We start from the raw sequence: 21,098 nt of genomic DNA, 5'->3' as shown, positions 1-21,098 counted from the left end.
GAGAGTACAGTGGGGGACATAGTTATTACTTAGCATTTGCTACACTGGATTGGCTTAAATTAAGTTGAGTTGACAAGGTATACGAAGGTCACATGACCATAACAGGGTAAAAGAGTTGGGTTGACCATTATTTATATGAAGGGGCAACTCTTTCTCTTGAATTCGCTGCCTTCAAAGTAGAGAACAGGGGTGATATCAAGGATCCCTCCCTGTATCAGTTTATCTTCCTCTGTGGCTCCCATCCCCCCCAGGCTACCTCCTCAGGCTAAAGTACATCTTGTTTTTCTACAACAAGCCACAGACTTGCTCATTTTCTTGCCATGTATCTGTTCCCCTTATGTATAAGAGCACCCAGATAGCCCTTCTAGGATCCACCTCTGCTATCATCATCGTTTCCTTTGTAAGATGGGAATACAAACACACAGCCTCAAGAAGAAGAAAGTATTTTCTCATATAGTGCAAGTAGCAGCATCTCTATCTGCTGTTTACCCCAGTTTCATTGCTTTTATTAACACAGGGGTCCAAATGAGGCTGGAGATACAATCAGCAGCATCTGAAATACTATTTTGGGACGACAACTTCATTCAAAGAATCAGCTATTGGGGAAGAAAGGTGTGGCTGTGGGCCCAGATCTCCTCTTGTTTCCCCCAGAAGCTCACCTGTGCTGGGAAGAGAAGCTGCCAATGTCTTTGGTCATCCAGGACTTAGCCCTTTCTCAAGACTATCTGTCCTCCTGTTCTTTAACTGATTCCTTGGAATCCATCTGCCTGTCTGTAAAGAGTGTGGGGGTAGTTTTCTTCTTGTCTTCATGGTCAGATTAAATGCAGTACTCTGTGTTAGGAAAGAATGGAAAACAGGGATTATTCAATAAGCAGGAGGAAAAAAATGAGAGGAAAAGAGAAGGTAGTTTGGAAATTCCCACCCATTCCCACAGAAGTCCCATATCTATGATTGGTTCCAAGCATCCCAGCAGTCATAGGTCACCACCCCATTTTTTTTGCAGACAAGCAGACAAGCCCAGAAAGTGATCTAAGGAAAGAGGAATGGCCAGGAGGGCTAATATTCTCTTGTTAACTTATTACTAAAAACTTTTCCATTCAGCCTGGCTCCTTTATTTATTTGTCCCTGGTTATCTCTTACAAGTTTCTACCTCTACAGAGCTGTTTTCTTGGCTTTCTTCAACTGGAAATTGTGTCATCTTCCTCCCACCAGTGAATCTCTAAGGCTTACACTCATTTCCCATTTCCTCCATAAAGTTCTCTTTAGGGAATCCAGTTGACAATAACCTGACCCTTCTCTCAAATTCTATTGACCTTATTATCTATATTTATGCTTATGTACTCTTGGGACACTGCATATTTAGCTATCTTAAAATATGCTTGTCTTCTTTTTCCATGATGTTGTAAGCCCCTGAAGGACAAGGGCCAATTTTCATATTTTTGTGTGTGTTCTGTCTAATCCCCAGCATGCTGATGTCCCCTACATGGACTTATAAAGAAACTGGAAAATGAATGGGCACCTGAGGTCATCTATTCTACCCATATAGGAAATGTGAATGTCCTCCCAAATATTCCTAGTAAGGAGGTGATCTGGTCTCTGCTAGCTGGGAGGGATTGATGAGGAGATTCATGGTTCAAAAATTATCTTGAATGATTTGACTTTGGACCAACTGAAGACTATTCTATTAAAAAGAAGTTCTGAAGTCAACTTCACAGGAAGCAGAAATGCATCTCAAAAAGATCTGGGAGTTTTGATGGACCACAAGCTCATTATTAGTCAGCTTTATTGGCTATGGGAGAGGGAAAGGCGGGTGGGGGGAGGGAGGAAAAGAAAATGATCTTTGTTTCCAGTGAATAATGTATGGAAATGACCAAATAAAATAATGTTTAAAATAAAAAAAAATAATATTTTAAAAACTAGCAACTAATCCACAAGGTTGTTTTGTGAGATTATATTTCTGAAGTACTTTTCAAGCCTTAAAAATACTGTCTCAATGTGAACTATGATGATTATTATGCCTTTATTCCTCCTATTTAATACTGAGAGCATATGGCTAAGTACTTATCATCATGGCTAGTTGAGAGTATTTTACTTAAAGTAAATGAAAAATAAACAACAGGTACCAAAGTAGTGTAGTATTTTAGGAAGATAAATATATAAAATTCATAAATTTATAAATTAGATGAAATGATAGTTTCAAAGAAATACAAATATGCTGACCCCTATTACCACCCACAAAGTCAGTCTGTAATAGCCCCAGTGTCCAATAGAATTCATTATCGTTTTGTTTTTATCATCTGGACCCATTCCATCTGGCTCATATTTTTCTCCTCTATTCCCTTCTTTTTTTAACTTTACCATTGGCCACCCCCTCTGACATCCTGTGCTCTCTCTTCTCTCCCCATGCCTTCATTCATAACCTCTCCGCCCCCAGCTGCTATGATGAGACCGTTCTTTCTCTATTGACAGGAAGCTTTTCTTTCTTGCTCCCAGTTCATAAGGTACCACTTCTAGGAAGCTCGCTCTCAACGCCCACAGTAATGAGGGACTTCTTTCTCCTCCTCAAAACTTTCACCCAGAACTTGATCTGTCATTTCTTTTGCTCCACTGCAGTCCCTTTTAAATGAAATGCAGTCATAGATGTATCGCACAGCCTCAGTGATAGGAAGCTTTGTGACATGTTTCATATTTGTTATGCTCAATAGAGCATATGTCTATAGCAAGAGCTTAATAATTGTGGGTTGAATAAAATGGAATTGAGTTGAAGTGAGCATTCAAATCAGAGAGGAACTTGTGCTAGGAATGACACCAGAAAGGGTTCGAAGAGGAATGAAAGAATGAGTGCATCCTAGCTGAGGAAAGGTGGTCTGTGGTGATGGTGATGGTGATGGTGATGGTGATGGTGATGGTGATGGTGATGGTGATGGTGATGGTGATGGTGATGGTGATGGTGATGGTGATGGTGATGGTGATGGTGATGGTGATGGTGATGGTGATTGATGGTGATGGTGATGGCATTTTTTTATTTGAAAGAAAATTTCCTGGAAGGCATTTACAATCCAGGAAACATAAGAATATTAAAAACAAACAAACAGACACCTTACCCTTCTAAGAATCCATGCTGAATAAATAGGGGTTCCAAGGAAGAACAGTGGAAGGGTGAGGCAATTGGATTAAGTGACCTGCCCTGCCCAGGATCACATAGCTAGGAAGTGTCTGGGGTCACATTTGGACCCATGACCTCCTGTCTCCAGGGCTGGCTCTCAATCTACTAAGCCACCTAATTGCCACCTAAGGCTTTGTCTTTTTTAATGAAGAAAAAGGAATCCTCAAGTCTTTGCACTTTAGTAGTGAGAAAACCAAATGTTTCTTTACTAAATTTACCTCTCGATACACATCACAGAATTTAGATCCAGAGCGACTTAGACCACCATCTAGCTGAAACCCCTCATTTCATTCATGAGAAAATGGGAACTCAGAAAAGGACTGCGGCCACCGGGAGATAGAAGAACCAGGAGAAAAGAGTAGTATTTGACGATACATGGCCCTTCCTGCTGCCCCTTTAGCCATCATCATCCATCTTTGCTCCCCATACTACTCATCCATTTCTCCTTTCTAGGCATACATCCATGCTTGACCAGCTGCCTGAGTGTACCCCTCCACTGACTCCCCACAAAGGGTTCCACCAGGCCTGCTTTCTTCAATTTCCTCACATGAATATCGGCTCTCAATGGAGTTCCCGCCCCCTCCCTAGCTTTACGTAGCGTGTTTCTTTTGAAAAAGCCTAACGTTGCCACCCAGACCTGGAGCTCATCCCAGCAGGGCTCACTTCTTGCTCCTTGTTTTAGGAATTCCAGTCCCTCCAAAGGGTGCCTCATCAGTGGTATCCTCTATTGCCGTGGCCTAACGCTGTCACTAGTGTGTGTGTCTGTGCGTGGTCTACAGTGTTTCGGTGAATGCTCTCCCCCGCTCTCCCCCCAAGCACCCATACGATTCTTCAGTAACTCTGCAGCATTTCATTGTTGTGTCCCTGGCACTTAGCGTAGGCGGAGGGCGTCCTGGGTGCTTAACAATGCTAGGGATGGCCTAATCGGGATCCAAAAGATGCCGACGAAAGGCTCCGACGCCAGTCATCAGGCAGGAGTTCCGGGGATGCTCCGTTGGAGGATGCTCTCAGCGGACCTCCATTCGATCAGGTGTGCATTTACAGACATAGCCTCACTGTCTCCCAGGGTGAGCCGCCATTGACTTCTGCCCCTGCCTCTCTTCCAGAGGTCAGCAAGATTTAGCCATTTGCTTTGCTCCTCCTTGCGAGGTGCTCTCAGAGGCCCCGGCCCTCCCTCCTGGGACCCTCCGCCTCTGTTCCTCCTCCTCCTCCTCCGAGCTCTCCTGCCAGCTCACCTGCCGTCTACCCAACTAGAGGCAGGAAAGGAAGCGGACAAGTGCGACGTGCTCCGCAGCAACAGCCAGAGACTGGCCCACCACAAACCCGATCCCCTTACTGTCCACGCCGATCAGCTGTTGTTGACACAAATGGCGATCTACATCTTTCAGCCGCTCCCGCTAGAAACCCCGTTTCTCACCCTGAGAGCCTCCCATTGGGATAGGAACACGACGCAGAAAACCCCGACCCGCGCCCTCCGCAGCCAATCCATTGAGACTGGGCTCTCAGGACTACGGCTTCCGTTCCTGGGCAGCTGGTTTCCCCGAGATATGGGCCCGATTCTGTGCCAACGCTGCGTGTGGCCCCCTCCCTGGCCGGCACCTGGAATCTTGGAGGCAGTAAATCGGGGTGCCCTCCAGCCCTTTCTGCAAACCAGTAGCTGAACACAGCAGAGCCGAAGAGGACGAACTTCGCTCTTCAGACGCTTCTGAACGGTTCTCATTGGGGAAAAGTGCCCCACCTCCACCCTGACTTCGACTGAGCCCCTTGCCGTATCTACCCAAGGCTCTCGTGTTTGGGGAATGGGAGCCAAGTAGAATTAAGTGCCTTGTTTATGTGGTAGAGTGGCTGTTGTCGAGCCATGTCAGTTGTGTCCAGTTCTTGGTGATCCCACTCAGGATCTCCTGGACAAAGATACTGAAGTGGCTTTCCATTTATAGATGAGGAAACTGAGGTTACATGACTTGCCCAGAGTCACAAACTTACTATTTTTTAAACCCTCACCTTCTGTCTCAGAATTAATACTGTGCATTGGCTCCAAGGAAGAAGAGTGGTAAGGGCTAGGCCATGGGGGTCAAGAGACTTGTCCAGGGTCACACAGCTGGGAAGTGTCTAAGGCTAGATTGGAACCCAGGACCTCCATCCACTGAGCTACCCAGCTTCATCCCCCCAAAATACACACACACACACACACACACATACCCTGAATATGTAAAAATAAATGTACAGAAGAAGGGAGGTCATGGAAGAAAGAGAAGAGAATGACATCATCCTTTAATAATCATGTGAGAAATGTAAAAGCCTCCAATGAGCTAGGTTGGTGAGGGAGTTAAGGATACCAAACAAGCTAGCTGTATTGGGGGGGGGGGTCAAAGAAGGTCCAAAATCTTTGTCTTTGGATTTATATAATGACAACAGAGAGGAAAGAGACAGAGTTGTTCCATTTTTCCTTGGCTTGTTTTCTGTGTAGAGAATGACCAAAAATAATGGAACCAAAATAACTGAGAGAGAATTGATACTGAAGACCTTTCCCCCCCCCCAAAAAAAGTGGGTAATAAAGCTCCCTGTCAAGGTAACTTTTGCAGGTTCAATCCATCAGATGAAATCAATCTCTTGGTCCTGAAAGAACTGGCCACTGTGATTTCTGAGCCATTCGCAATAATAACTGAAAGAGCACGGAAAACCAGAGAGGTTCTATTAGATTACAGGAGGGCAAATAAAAATTTATTGCCCAAATGATAGGCCCATGAGCTTGAATTTGCTCAGAAAAGGTGTAGAATTAAAGAGATGATTAGTGAATGTCTTCAGAGGAAAATGGCAATCACATGGTGTTTATGTGGTTTCATCAAGAACATGGCATGCCAAACTAACTTTATCCTCTTTTTGGACAAGATTATAATATTATAAATAAGAATATTAATGATGTAATTTAACAAGGTTTTAACAAACATTTTGATAAAATATCTCAATTCTTTTGTTGAAAAAAGAGAAACATTTGATAATATAATCAATCAGATTGATTTTACATAATAGACTGGATGACTAGGCTCAAAACAGATTAGCTCATTGCTCAGTGTGAAAGATGTAGAGGTTTCCCCATGGAAGACTTTTGGGATCTCTCCTTGGCCCTGTGCTTCTTATTATTTTGTTACATTGATTAGGCAAAGGTTTAAGGTGGCATAGCCATTAAACTTGCATTTAATGCAGAGCTGAGACATTCTAGTTTCGACATCTGATAACAGTGTAAGGATTCAGAAAGATCTGGATAGCCTGGAACCCTGGATTGAATCTAATAACATGAAAATTCAATGGAGATGCATAGGTTTAAGCTTGACTATAAAAAATCAGATCCATTAATGTAAGATAAGAAAGATGTGGCTGGGTTTTCCAAAAAGAACATGGTGGATTTAGTGGGCATCAAGCTCAGCCAAAGACAGAAGATAAGAGTAGTCAGAGATAAAAAGAAATCAATTTGGTCTTGACACTAGGTAAAATTTCCTCATAAGAACAGCTATCTAGAAGTGGAACAGGCTGAATCAACACCTGGTTGGGGATTCAAGGAGGGTATTCTTTGGAGCTTTTCAAATAGAGACAGATATTCTAAGAGGGGATTTGCGTAAATGTCTAATGACTTCCCTTCCGATTCCTAAACTCTGTGATTCTGGGATATATCAAGGGAATTTCCTAGATAGAACTTTTGAAAATTTCAGGAATCTTTGACTTAAAACTCATTGTTATTAAAAATAAAAAAAGCAAGCACGCAAACAAACAAACAAAAAACCTAACCAAGTTTCAGAAGTCAACATTCCTTTGATCGACTGGAATGCTGGACTAAAATTGATAAAATTGTATTTGAAAAAGATAAATCTAACCTTCTATATTTAGTTACTGCCAATTATTTGGACAGTCACAGATCAAAAAAGACTTGGTTCATGAGCAGTACGTGTGACAAATGTATAAGGTTTTAAATCAGTATCAACTGGGGACAACAACTGGGTTCTTAAAAATCCAAATGAAATCTGAAGAGATAGTATTAAGAAACATATGAACTGGGATGGTATTCCACTCTGAGCACCATATTATCAGTGGGCTGTTGACAAACCCAAATTCTCCCTGAAATCCCTGAAAAAGATAGTGAAAAATTCTGCAAGTCAGAGCATAGAGAAAATTGAGTCAAGAAACTTAGGAGAGAAAGAAGACTAAGGATAGTCAAAAGGCTGCCTTTAGTTACTTGAAAGGTTTGATAGAGAAAATTAAGTAAACTCAGTCTATTTGTTACATTAAAATTAAATTACATTAAAAAAAGAATCAGGATAGGGATATGTTAGAAGCAGATTTTGCAACATTATGAAAAATAAATGGAATCAAGTGACTTACAAAGAAAGAAGTTTTCTAGCATGACCAAGTATACAATCCATTAGTCAATCAGTATGTACACTTATGTGCCAGTTGCCATGCTGGGGATACAAAGAAGGACAAAAAGCAATCCCTGGACTCAAGAAGTTTAAATTTTAGTGGGGGAGATATGTTCATCCCTGGGTACAAAGAGTAGATGGAATATAATCTTAGAAAGTAAGTAAGGTTAAACTAGATGATCCTCTATCCAAAATTTCAGAAGCATTATTGCACAGGATAAGAAGGTGGACATGGAAATGTTTATTGTCCTTTATGATCCTAGGAGGTCATGGTTCCATGGGTTCAAAAGCAGAGATGGAAGGCCAAAATGAGTATATGATTTAAATATAGTGAGTGATATTATAAATAAATTAGGGGAATCATTTACCTGTTAAATCTATGGAGAGAGGAAAAAATTATGACCAAACAAGAGTTAGAGGACATTACAAGATATAAAATGAATAATTTTGATTATATTAAGTTAAAAAGGTTTTGTACAGACAAAATCAATGAAACCAAGAGTAGAAGGGAAACAACAAACTGGGGGCGGGTATCAGAAATTTCTCTGACAAAGATCTTGTTTCCCAAATATATAAACACTAAATTGAATTTATAAGCATAGACATCATTTGCCAGTTGATAAATGGTCAAAGGATATGAATAGGCAATTTTTAGAAAAAGAAATCAAAGTTATCAATAATAAAATGAAAAAACATTTTAAATCCTTCTTGATTCGAGAAATGCAAATCAAAACAATTCTGAGGTACCATCTCACACCTATCAGATTGACCAACATAATAGTAAAGGAAAATGATAAATATTTGAGGAAATGGGGCAAAATTGGATTGTTGGTACAGTTATGAACTGATCCAACCATTCTGGAAGGCAATTTGGAATTATGCCCAAAGGGCTATATAAAAAGGCAAACCTTTTGATCCAATTATATCACTACGGCATCTATTTCCCAAAGAGATAAAAAACAAAATGGGAAAGAACCTCTTTGCACACAAATGTGTATAGCTGCTCTTTTTGTGGGGGCAAAGATTTGGAAACTTAAAGAGATGTCCCTTAATTGGGGAAAGGCTCAAAAAATTGTGGTATATGATGTGCTGGAATACTATTGGGCTGGAAGGAATGATGAACAGGATAATTTCAGAAAGATTGGAAAGACCTCCATGAACTGATGCAGAGTGAAAGGAGCAGAACCAGGAAAACATACACAGTAACTGCAATATTGTGGAATGATCAAATGTGATAGATTTTGCTATGAACAGCAATGCAATGATCCAGGACAATTCTGAGGACTTATGAAAAAGAATGCTATCCACCTCTAGAGAAAGAACTGTTGGAGTAGAAATAAAGATAAAAACATATGATTTATCACTTGATTATTTGGGTATGAGTTGTTGGTTTTTTTCTATTAGATTATTCACTTAAAATGAATAATATAGAAATGTTTTATGTGATAATACATGTATTACCCAAATTAATTGCTTGTCAGCTCAGGGAGTGGGGAAGAAGGAAGGGAGACAATATGGATCATATGACTTTGGAAAACTTATGTGCAAATTTGTTATTAAAATAAACATTTAATTAAAAAAAGCAGAGATGGGGATCACCTTGTGTCTGGTTCTGTGGTAAACCAGACATAGGTGAGGTAATGCACCTCAGAACAAACATAATGATTATGGGAGTGGAAGACTGATCCCAAACATGGAGGTTGCAAAGGTGGGGGGCCATGAAGAAATGAAAGGAGTCAGAGGAAATGCTACCTAATAAATGATGACAACAGTTTCCTGTGTTCCCTTTCTTTCTCCCCTAATAGTAAACCATAAGGAGATAATTGGTTAATTCATTCTGAGTCTTGGGAACTTCATTGGATAGAGAATGCCTTGCTGACAACTGTGGTAAAATACAGACTTTAAGTGTGTGATTGTCGCTGTGTGCTCACTCCTTAGACTGTAACTAAGAGTTTCTAGGCATAAACTAATGCATTACCTAGCACTATATTTTAATTTTACTTGAGCATATTCAATGATTCTCATGCATCTTTATAGTATGACTCTTAGAAATCAGAATTCATTTTTATAGCTTTGTGCATGAAAATGCTTTGAAGATGAAAAGCATGCTATAAGATCTAAGTATTATTATTTTTCCTTTTGAAAAAGAAAAAATCTAATATGATTGTTTGATGTCAGAAAACCAGGACATTGCTCTCCCAAATGATGGCAGTGCTCAAGTAGAAGTGATGAAGCTGGAATCTCAAGCTGGTTATTTCTGATTATTAGCTTGGAATGAAGTTGACTTGTTTACAGAATGGAAATCATCTGAGCTTGTCTGCTTAGAAAGCTACGACTGCGCCCTACTGGAGCTGCACTCCTCCCAGGTCCTGTGCTCTCTAGAGGTCACTGGGAAGAATGGTTGGCCAATCAGAAAGCCAATGAATTCCGAAGGATAAGCTGCTGTCCAAATCCCCTGCTCTTCCAACGTATCCTTCATCCTTGTACTCTCCAACTGTGCCTGACCTCTGGGATGCCAAGGAGCTTTTATTAAAATGCACTATACTGAGGGGACCACAAATACAATCTCAAACAGAGCTTCATGTGGGACAAATAGGAATGCATTAGCTAGCCGTGACTGAAAACACGAGGGGAGCACCTCTGTAGAGATGGATGGGCCAAAGCTTTCCAACTGCATTCAGGCAGCCTCCAAAAAAGGAAGGAATCTCTCACATCTACTGTCATTAAAACTGCTACAGTGAGAAAAAAGATGTAAATCATTCCCTAACGTGCCAAACTTACGCCGATCATAATGGAAACAGGGCAGGAGAGCTTCCACACACACACACACACACACACACACACACACACACACACACACACACTACTGAATACTGGGTCCCCAGCAGCCTTGTTTCCAACTCTAGCAGAATATGAGGAATTATACTTTGGGTTTTCATGACACAATATCAGCCCAAACTCTCTACATTCTCCCACCTCCTACAAACACTTGGCTAAACAGAAAGCACTGATTATGCCTGGCCAGGGAATATAAGGGAATCAGGGGAGCAAGTGCAATGAGGTCAACCCACCACCATCACTTTGACTGCCCTGATGGACACAGCTGGGGACATGAACCTGACAGCCTTGGGATTACTTCCAGGCCAGCACCAGGTCCCTACTTTCCCATCAAATGTGTACAATAAGACATTCCATAGTATTCTAGGTAATCAATAAAGAGACTGATAGGCTGGTCTGTACCATATTGGAACAAACCTCATCTTGACCATGATACAATTTGTTCTGCTAAGTTAGTTAATTGTTTACAAAAAAAAAAATAAAACATTTATGTAGAGTAAAGCACAACCTTCAAATACTCCTCTAAGCTGGTGCCTCCAAGGCATCTATCATGATTTTATAACCTTGGTTGGTAGCTTGAGCACCATCATCTGGCCAAATTCCAGCATTAATATTCTGTGAAATACCCTAAAAGGGGAGGCATGCTTAGCAAACTTCTCCTTCATGGAGGACAATAATGCTATTCCTGTGATTTTTCAAAATATATTAAATAGTCTTAATGACTCCAAACATATAAACAATAACAGACAGCTCCTGTATTTCCATTGTCCTGACTCATTTTAACTATGTGTCAACGTGTCAATAAAAATTGGTACTTTTGATGAGACTCACTAAAATGGCTACAAAGATAACATCCATTTCTGAAGTCCCCAATGACTGATTTCGACCCTCACCCAACTTCTCGTTCTGATTAGCACACTCCCTCACACAAATCTAACATCAATAAATGAAGAGGGAATTTTCCAACTGCATCTGGGTTTGAATAGGAATGCTCCCTCCACCCCCATATCTGACATTAGTTATGGATTCTCAACGAAGTCTATTTTTAAGATGGAAAAATTCTCTGCTCTGAGCATGTACTAGCACTGAGATCTTTGCCACCATATATATATATATATACATATCCATCCCTTGTCAAAAAGATTCTGGGGTGTGTGGGGGTGTATGTGTGTATGCACACACGTGTGTGTCTACATGTCTCTGTATATGCTTTTTTTGCCTACTTTCTGAAATGTATGATAATGAAAGCCATGTTTACACTAGCTTCCCACGATAAATATTATAGAGCATTAGCTTTTCATGAATGACAATAGAGGATTCCCAAGTCAAAGACAAAGAAGGAAAGGAGGATGGGCACAAAGCAGCTTAAACTCATGAAAAACATGAAAAACTACTTTGGGAGAAGTAGCAAAAGAAATGACATCAATGGAATGTATAATGAAGTAGGAGAACTGGCCATAATTCATGGATCATAAGAGCTATGGGGCATCCCATGTGCACCACAGGGATCCAAAGGAACGAGGGCCTCCAGAACACTGAATTTGCCATCTTCATCATTGCCAGGTTCATTTAGAAACTTACTTGCTAGGCATAGGAGTCAAGCTCCTTGGGCCAGAGGCAGCGCTCTTTATTTTCCTCTTTGGGGCATTTACCCCATCCAGTCATACAACTTTTCCTTAGTTCTGAAAACCTGCTACAAAAATAACTGACTGTAGTTAGTGACTAATTCCTTCAGTCACCTGGATTTGATTGTTGTTAGATCTGTGCCTCGAGTACAGTGTGGCCCCTCTTATGTCCCAGGCCCAGTATTATTCTGACTTCCCTCTGGACACTACTATTAGAACAGAAAGACCTCAAGGGCAGGTAGCTTTCCATTTGTATCTGCTGAACTTACTACATACTATTCAATAAATGCTTTGTCATTTTCCATCCATCCATCCATCCATTCATCCATTCATCCATCCATCCATCCATCCATCCATCCATTCATCCATCCATCCATCCACCCATCCATCCATCCATCCATTCATCCATCCATCCATTCATCCATCCATCCATCCATCCATCCATCCATCCATCCATCCATCCATCCATCCATCCATCCATCCATCCATTCAATCTATGCCTATCTGTATACTAGAGCTGGTTTTGTAGCATTGAATGTGGATATCCTTGCCACTCCCTGGGATCCTCACATATTCAGCTTGGCTGCCATTGTTGCCATGACTTTATTACCAGATTTGGGTCAAGGGACCGAAACTCTGGCTTAGAGAAAGAGGAGAGACAATACAGTGAGACCCGTTGGCACCAACAAACTGTGTCAATCATTGGTCATTAAATGTGTGGGCACATAAGTATATGGAAAATGTGGTTGTGCCGTGGTCTCATTACTTCAAGTTTCAGCCACTGATGCAATGAGAAAATGTTTGCCAGTTGCAGAGGGGGCTGGCCTCAGAGTGAGAAAACCCTGGTTCCTACTGCTTTTGTGCCCCTAAGGAAGTTGCCTGGCCTCTCCTGGTGCTCTCAGATCCCTGCCACCTCGGAGCATTAGGGAGAGATGAAACCTCTATGGAAGTAGTAAAGACACGAGAGCTGATAAATTGGGAATGACAGAGAATTTAAGCAAGGACAGGCAGGTGCTATATCAAGTTATACATCCAAGCTGAAGATGACTACTTATGCTTTTAACAGTGAGATGTTCCAACAGCTTTTGACAAATGCTTACAAGCCAAATGTATTACTGTTTGCTATGCAAAACACTGTGCCTCCGGGGAGCACGCTCCTCATCTATGGGATCTCATTTGTTATGTGAATGAAATGTGAAAATAATTTCCCCTGTCTCCCCAGCCTTGATCTATTGATATAAACTGCAAGAAGAAATTCCTTTCATGGGCAAATAAGCAGATGAGCATCTTTACAGAATACAAAGAGGTCATTTAGGATTAGTGTATTCAGTGGCTCAGACCATAGATGGACCAAGTAGGATCACTGTCTCTTTTACTGTTCACTTCATTTCAAACCAGGCAGTTGTCTCAAGTACTCTGTGCTTAATGGTGCCTGACCGGTTGGCCACAAGACTGGCCATAGTTAGAGTTACAGAATTCCATTTAGTCCCCCCTCTATTTCGCCAAGAAGCCCCAGGACTTGACCCGCTCAAATTTGCTACTTATAGGACTACTTCAAATCTTTGAATCTGCACAGGCTTCCTCTGACCTCAGACGATAGTAAAATAAGCCACTTGGTTTGTGCAAAAAAAAAAAAAGCCTCTCCTAAAGTTGCTCCTCCTTCCATATTGCCCCATGAAAAGTCTCAGAGAACTGTCCCCTTCTCTGGACAGAAGCCATGATTATTTTGAAAAATCTACTTAACAGTATCATGACATGGGAGGTTTTTGTGGGCGGGATGGGGAGTTGACATTAACATGATATTTACATAGATATAATATCACACTGGTGTGGGTACTTCCAATAGACTATAGTGCCAAGAGATGCTAAAAATAAGAGTCTTCAACATGTTAGATGGACAACCAGAGAGTGCTAGGAATGGGTTACCAATGGATGGCAAAAGTCACTCAGGAAGAGATGCCCTGGTAGGTTTAAGAGTTACCTGATTGAGGGGCACACCAATGAAAAGAGATTTGTATGAAAGGTGGCTTTAAGAAAGTTACCTTTTTTCTTCTTTTTAATTTAAGGCTCTTTTGTCTTATGACTACTTCTTTCTGCCTCATCTCTTCCTTAAGGTTAGTTTTCTAAATGATAAGATTTCTTTTCAAAGGTTTTTGATGGCTCAAATTTCTGACATCTGTTTTTAAAAATACAGCACTGCCCAGAATCCTCATCTCCCATACATACAGTATTTACCTCAAGATTTGCAAAATTTATTTTTCATTCATTCATTTATGCAATGTTCAACATTCAACAGGCATTTCTTAGTTCCTGCTCTGTCAGCTTTATGTTCCCCACAGTGGACACTGATTTCTTCTCCAAATGAGTTTAATTAGGAAGAAATTTCCTGCCTAATATTCTCATATATTATAGATAAAAGAGAGTAAAAGCTTTTCCCATTCCAAAAATTTAGTGATTTTGTTTCTTTATATTTTTTTCTTTATATTTTTTATTTTGAAATTTCATCCTTCCGGGCTTTCCAAATTGTTGGGCCTGTGGTCTGACCTGGAGACTCTCCTATGGTGGTTATAAAGGTTAAAATTAATGGTTGGACAATAATTTTATGAAATTATGTGCTTGCCAATATTTATTTCTTGAGTCAGAAATTTATTAAAATATATACAAATAGAGAAGAAACAATAAAGAAGAGAAATGTGAGGGGGTTAGGGAGTTATCCATCTCATCAACCTGAATGTTTTACTCTGGGTTTGCTTAAACCAGGCAAAGATGAATTAGCTCTCAACCAGGAAGACTGATAGTGAGTAACCACATGGCCTCCTCCAAGATGGAAGCTAGTCTCTTAGGAAACTAGGAAAGGAGTCAGCCTTTTACTCATCCAATGAAGTAGTCCGGGAGTCAAAATCTAAGTTGAAGTTCAGCTCCAAGTCCATGATTCAAGCTGCAGTCTCCAGTGAAGTTCCCTTGAAGACTTTTCCCAGTCGGAAGACTATCTCCAGAAGACAATCTCTTCAGACTATCTTCTCAAACACAATCAGCTCTGAGGGAGTTCAGGTTTTGTTTTTATGGTGGCTTCTTGTCTCTTCTCCTATTTGCAGGGGCCAATCACAGTTTCCGAATTGTCTAGCACTGTGCGATTCACACTTTTCATCTTCTTAAGGTGTCAACTCTTATCAAAAGCCTCTGAAGGTATAAACTCTGATCACAGAATTCACAAGTTTGGGATCCATACCTCTCATCTTCTGAAGGTGTAAACTCTGACTGAGTTAAAAGGGTGGAGAGCTCTCCAAGTAAGTGATTGTTAACTCCTTTACTTAGTGTTAAGTAGGGGTGTTTTTAAGTTTGGGGTTGATTAACTCAACATAGACAAAGAGAATAAAGAATTCCCTTTCACATGGTCTGGTTTCCTGCCCTCTCCATCTCCCTACCCTCAGACCAAAAACAGGGTGTCAAACTCACAGCACCAGTGCCACAAATAAGAGCAAAACTCCTGTAATGTGGACTGAACCAGATTTAAAATAGAACTGGGAAGTGTTTAAGGAAATCAATGAAAATGTCAATAATGTTAATTTGTGGTTTTCTAAATAAATATGAGATCAGCTGGGATTTCTCTTAAAGCCTAGAAAAGCTTTTGGGAGGTAGATGAGAAGGATATACTTAGGCTGACTTTGGAAAATGGTTTTCTCCAACCCAGCTACCTGCTTTGATAGAAAAGTAGAAAGAAGAGACAATCTTCCTGCTGCCAGTGTGTGGATTTAGAAAGAAGCTCTGGGCTATCCCAGAGGACAAACTATAGCTCTCAAGATATGTTAAATCAGAAATGGGTCCAGATTTCTGGAGAGAGGCTACCACACCAAGAGCTGAATTCAACTACTCTCCCATTGTCAATCTCAGGAGAACCTATAGTAGATGTCTTCTCACCAAATTAGGTCACAGGAGGTCCTTACTGGCTGGAAGGAATGGAGGGAAAGCAGCAGAGTCCAATGAAGGTGAGGTCCTGCAAGCATTTTGTGTGTCAGAGACTAAGACTATTCATGAGACTGACAGCTGCTCAGTAGACTTTAGTCTGTCTAGTCACACTGGAAAAAACAAATGGATGATGAAGAGCTACCTTCCAGGCTGACATAGACCAGAAGTTTTGGGCCATTGGTATTCATCACTGGAAACAACAGGAAAGAGAAAAGAAAGTTCCTACCTGTCTCAGGGATGGTGCAGAACCTACACCATGTCTCAAACTGACATTCATTTCCTGACATTCAGAACAACCACAACACTGTTTCAAATCTTTGCCTTCCAAATTAGAGTCAACATTGAATATGGGTTCCAAGGCAGAAGAGTAGTAATGGCTAAGCAACTGGGTTAAGTGATTTGCCCAGGGGTCATGTAGGAAGTGGCTAAGACCAGATTTGAACCCAGGACCTCTTGTCTCCAGGTCTGATTCCCTAGTCAATGAGCCACCTTGCTTCCCCCTCTCCCTTTTTACAAAGTTCTGCTAAGGCTGTAACTTCCAGAAAATCATCATAAACATAGGGATCATCTTTCAATTAGGTGGTTTCATAACAATGTCGACAAGCTGCACTGTGTCACTGGAAAAGACAGATGTGTATCTCTTGCTGTGTCGATACTATCTCTCTGTGTGCATATATTATACAAAAAATGTTTATCTTTAACATTCTTCATATGGAAAGGACATCTGCTCACCCCTTTTCAACCCCAAGCCCATCCATAGAGAAAAATCTAACTTAAGAAAATCACTCCAAGGTTTGCTACTCTCATCTTCAGAGGGAAGAACCATATATACTCCACTGATTAGGATGGATCCATTTGCTTAAGCAATATTCTGTTCTTTCTTCCCTCAAAAGAAATATATACCTGATATGCATGAGGATTACCACAATGTAAACATAATAATAGCTAGCTAACACTAACACTGCCTTAAGCACTTTCTAAGTATAATCTATTTTGAGCCTTATGAGAAACCGGGGAGGTAGGTGCTATTATTTCCCTCATTTTATAATTTAGGAAACTGAGGCAAACTGAGGTTAAGTGACTGGCAGGGCCATACAACTGAGATCAAATAAGAACAAATATCTTCCTGACACCTGAACCAGCTATCAACTCATCGCATTAATTAACTGAATTAGATATTTAGAGTAACGCAGAAATGGCCATCTAAAGCAGAGGTTTTTGACCATGGGTCCATGAATGCCTTTCACTTCCCTGTAGGCATCCACAGAAAGGTTTGAAGGGGAGAGGATGGGGACATAAACTTGGATGGGAGGAAAACATTTCGGTAAAATTCACTTCGTTTTAACCCTACCTACCTAATTCATTGAAAATGATTCCATGGAAGCAAACACCACAGCTTTTGGCCCAAATCAGTCCATCACACAATAATAAAGGTCAAGAACTTCCCTAGCCATTTAATGAAAGGGAAAAAATGGTGCCCAGAGCCTGTGAGAAGCAGATTTCTGCTCTTCTGAGAGCTAGATTTTTAGGTTTTCAATCATTCATAAATTCATTCATCCAAACCCAGAGAAGGGAAACCCTTTGTCCATGTTCAGGTCATACATGTAGTAGGTGGCAAATTTGGGGCTAAAATCCAGGTTTTCCTGACTCACAGAGTCCAGTGTCCTTTCCAACACCCTATATTGCCTCCTTGAAGCAGCTTCGGTAACTACACACATACCCCCTGGATGGGCCTGGCCAACTATGGTTGCTGACATCCTTTCAGAAACTGCCTTGGACTTGGCCCTAGAGAAACAGAAGCCTGAACAAATGCAGATGACAGACCAGGAAAACAGAGGAAGGAGAGACAATTTGAGAATCATTGGTCTACCTGAAAAACCAGAGATAAACAAAAATCTTGATGCCATACTACAAGAAATAATTGAAGAAAATTGCTCAGAAGCTCTTGAAGAAGGGGACAAAATAGAAATTGAAAGGGTTCATAGAACACCCTCTATTCTAAATTCCCCAAAATAACTCCCAGGAACGTACTTGCCAAATTCAAGAACTTCAAAGCTAAGGAGAAAGTCTCACAAGAAGCCAAAAAGAGAAACTTCAGCTACAAAGGAGCACCAATCAGGATTACACAAGACATAGCAGCTGCCACGTTAAAAGACTGCAAAGCCTGACACACAATATTCAAAAAGGCAAGAGAACTGGGTCTTCAACCAAGAATAACCTATCCATCAAAACTGACTATATACTTCCAGGGAGAAGTATGGGCATTCAACAAAATAAAAGATTTTCAAGTATTTGTAAAGAAAAGACTAGAACTCAGTGGAAAGTTTGACATCCAAACACAAAGAGCAAGAGAAATATGAAAAGGTAAATATGAAAGAAAGGGAAAAGGAGAAAAATGTGTTTTTTTCTTTTATTCAAACTCTCTTCTATAAGGGCTACAATTAGATAAAATTATATATATATATATATATATATATATATATGTATATTGATATATGTGGAAAATGTTATGTGTAACTCTCAAAAATTGTATGCATTAATAGAATAATCAGAAGAATCACCCAAAGGAAAAAATTGTGGCATCAAGATGATTTGGAGGGAAAAAAAAGAAGGAAAAAGGGAGGGGGCGGGAATTGATGATGGTACCAATATATACTTGAAGATATAGAAAGATATTAAATAGAATAATCTTTGCCACCCAAAGATACACACAGGAAGGGAAGGGGAAGAATTATCTTATAAGAAGGAGAGGAAGAGAGTCCTAATTGGTATTACTTGAACCTTACTCTCAGTGAAATCACCTCTGAGAGGGAAGAGCATCTAGATCCATTGGGATCTTGAATTCTATCTTATCCAACAAGGTAAGGGAGAAGGGAAAACAAAGGGGGGAGTAGGAGGAAGGCAGTACAAAAAGGGACGGAAGGAGAGGGGGGAGAGAAATTAACAGACCCCCCGAGAAACAAAAACAAGAAGGGAACAAAAAGGGAGGGGCCTGAAAGGGAAGCATAGCAAGGGAGGGGACTAGGGAGACTGATTTAAAGTAAACCACTGGTTTAAAAGGTAATAGCAAAAGAAGAAAGGTCAGAATTAGGGGAGGATATCAAAATGCTGGGGAATTCACAAATGACAATCATAACATTAAATGTGAATGGGATGAACTCACCCAAAAAACGTAGACGAATAGCAGAATGGATTAGAATCCAAAACCCTACTATATGTTGTCTTCAAGAAACACACATGAAGCAGGTAGACACGCACAAGGTCGAAATTAAAGGTTGGAGTGAGACCTATTGGGCCTCATCTGACAGAAAGAAGGCAGGAGTTACAATCATGATATCTGACAAAGCCAAAGCAAAAATAGACCTGATTAAAAAGGATAGGGAAGGTAAATACATCCAGATAAAAGGGAGTATAGACAACGAGGAAATATCATTAATCAACATGTATGCACAAAATGGTATAGCACCCACATTTCTAATGGAGAAACTAGGAGAATTGAAGGATGAAAAAGATAGTAAAACTATACTAGTGGGAGATCTGAACCAACCACTATCAAATTTAGATAAATCAAATCAAAAAATAAATAAGAGGCAAAAGATGTGAATGAAATCTTAGAAAAAATAGATTTAATAGATATATGGAGAAAAAAAATAGGGACAAAAAGGAATACACCTTCTTTTCAGCAGCACCTGGCACATTCACAAAGATTGACCATACACTAGGTCATAAAAACATGGCATACAAATTCAGAAAAGCAGAAATAATAAATGCAACCTTTTCAGATCATAAGGCAATGAAAATAATGATCAGTAAGGGTACATGGAGAGCAAAATTAAAAATCAATTGGAAATTAAATAATATGATACTCCAAAATCAGTTAGAGAACAAATCATAGAAACAATAATCTCATTGAAGAAAATGACAATGGTGAGACATCCTTTCAAACCTTATGGGATACAGTCAAAGCAGTACTCAGAGGAAAATTCATATCCCTGAGTGCATATATTAACAAATTAGGGAGAGCAGAGATCAATGAATTGGACATGCAAATGAAAAAAACTTGAAAGCTAACAAATTAAAAACTCGCAGAAGAAAGCTAAATTAGAGATCCTAAAAATTAAAGGAGAAATTAATAAAATTGAAAGTGATAGAACTATTGAACTAATAAATAAGACTAGAAGCTGGTACTTTGAAATAACAAACAAAATAGACAAATACTGGTCAATCTAATTAAAAAAAAGGAAAGAAGAAAAGCAAATTAACAGTATCATTGATGAAAAGGGGGACCTTAACTCCAATGAAGAGGAAATTAAGGCAATCATTAAAAACTTCTTTGCCCAATTATATAGCAACAAATATGCCAATCTAGGCAATATGGATGAATATTTACAAAAATATAAACTCCTTAGACTAACAGAAGAAGAAATAGAATTCTTAAATAATCCCATATCAGAAAAAGAAATTGAACAGGTCATTAAAGAACTCCCTATGAAAAAATTCCCAGGGCCTGATGGAATCACAAGTGAATTCTATCAAACATTCAAAGAACAGCTAATCCCAATACTATACAAACTATTTGACATAATAAGCAAAGAGTGAGTTCTACCAAATACTTTTTATGACACAAATATGGTTCTGATTCCAAAGACAGGCAGGTCAAAAATGGAGAAATAAAACTACAGACCAATCTCCCTAATGAACATACATGCAAAAATCTTAAAAGGCATACTAGCAAAAAGACTCCAGCAAGTGATCAGGAGGGTCATTCACTATGATCAAGTAGGATTTATTCCAGGAATTCAGGGATGGTTCAATATTAGGAAAACCATCCACATAATTGACCATATCAACAAGCAAACCAACAAAAATCACATGATTATCTCAATAGACACAGAAAAAGCCTTTGATAAAATACAACACCCATCCCTATTAAAAAACACTAGAAAGCATAGGAATAGAAGGGTCTTTCCTAAAAATCATAAACAATGTATATCTAAAACCATCAGCAAACATCATTTGCAATGGGGATAAACTAGATGCATTCCCAATAAGATCAGGAGTGAAACAAGGATGCCCATTATCACCTCTATT

The 21,098-nt window shown here is 39.8% G+C and overlaps 1 long non-coding RNA gene across 2 annotated transcripts in view; it reads right to left on the bottom strand.

Annotated features, from left to right (window-relative positions):
* Window positions 1-21,098, bottom strand: part of LOC103099260 (uncharacterized) — a 141,977-nt gene that overhangs the window by 56,765 nt on the left and 64,114 nt on the right. For both annotated transcript variants that reach the window (XR_459620.3, XR_008911430.1), the window contains exon 3: window positions 660-831. This is a non-coding gene — a long non-coding RNA (uncharacterized LOC103099260). The remainder of the gene's footprint in view (window positions 1-659; window positions 832-21,098) is intronic.

Source organism: Monodelphis domestica, chromosome 1 (genome assembly GCF_027887165.1).
Source record: "Monodelphis domestica isolate mMonDom1 chromosome 1, mMonDom1.pri, whole genome shotgun sequence".
NCBI lineage: Eukaryota > Metazoa > Chordata > Mammalia > Didelphimorphia > Didelphidae > Monodelphis > Monodelphis domestica.
This window is presented reverse-complemented; position numbering and strand designations above follow the sequence as displayed.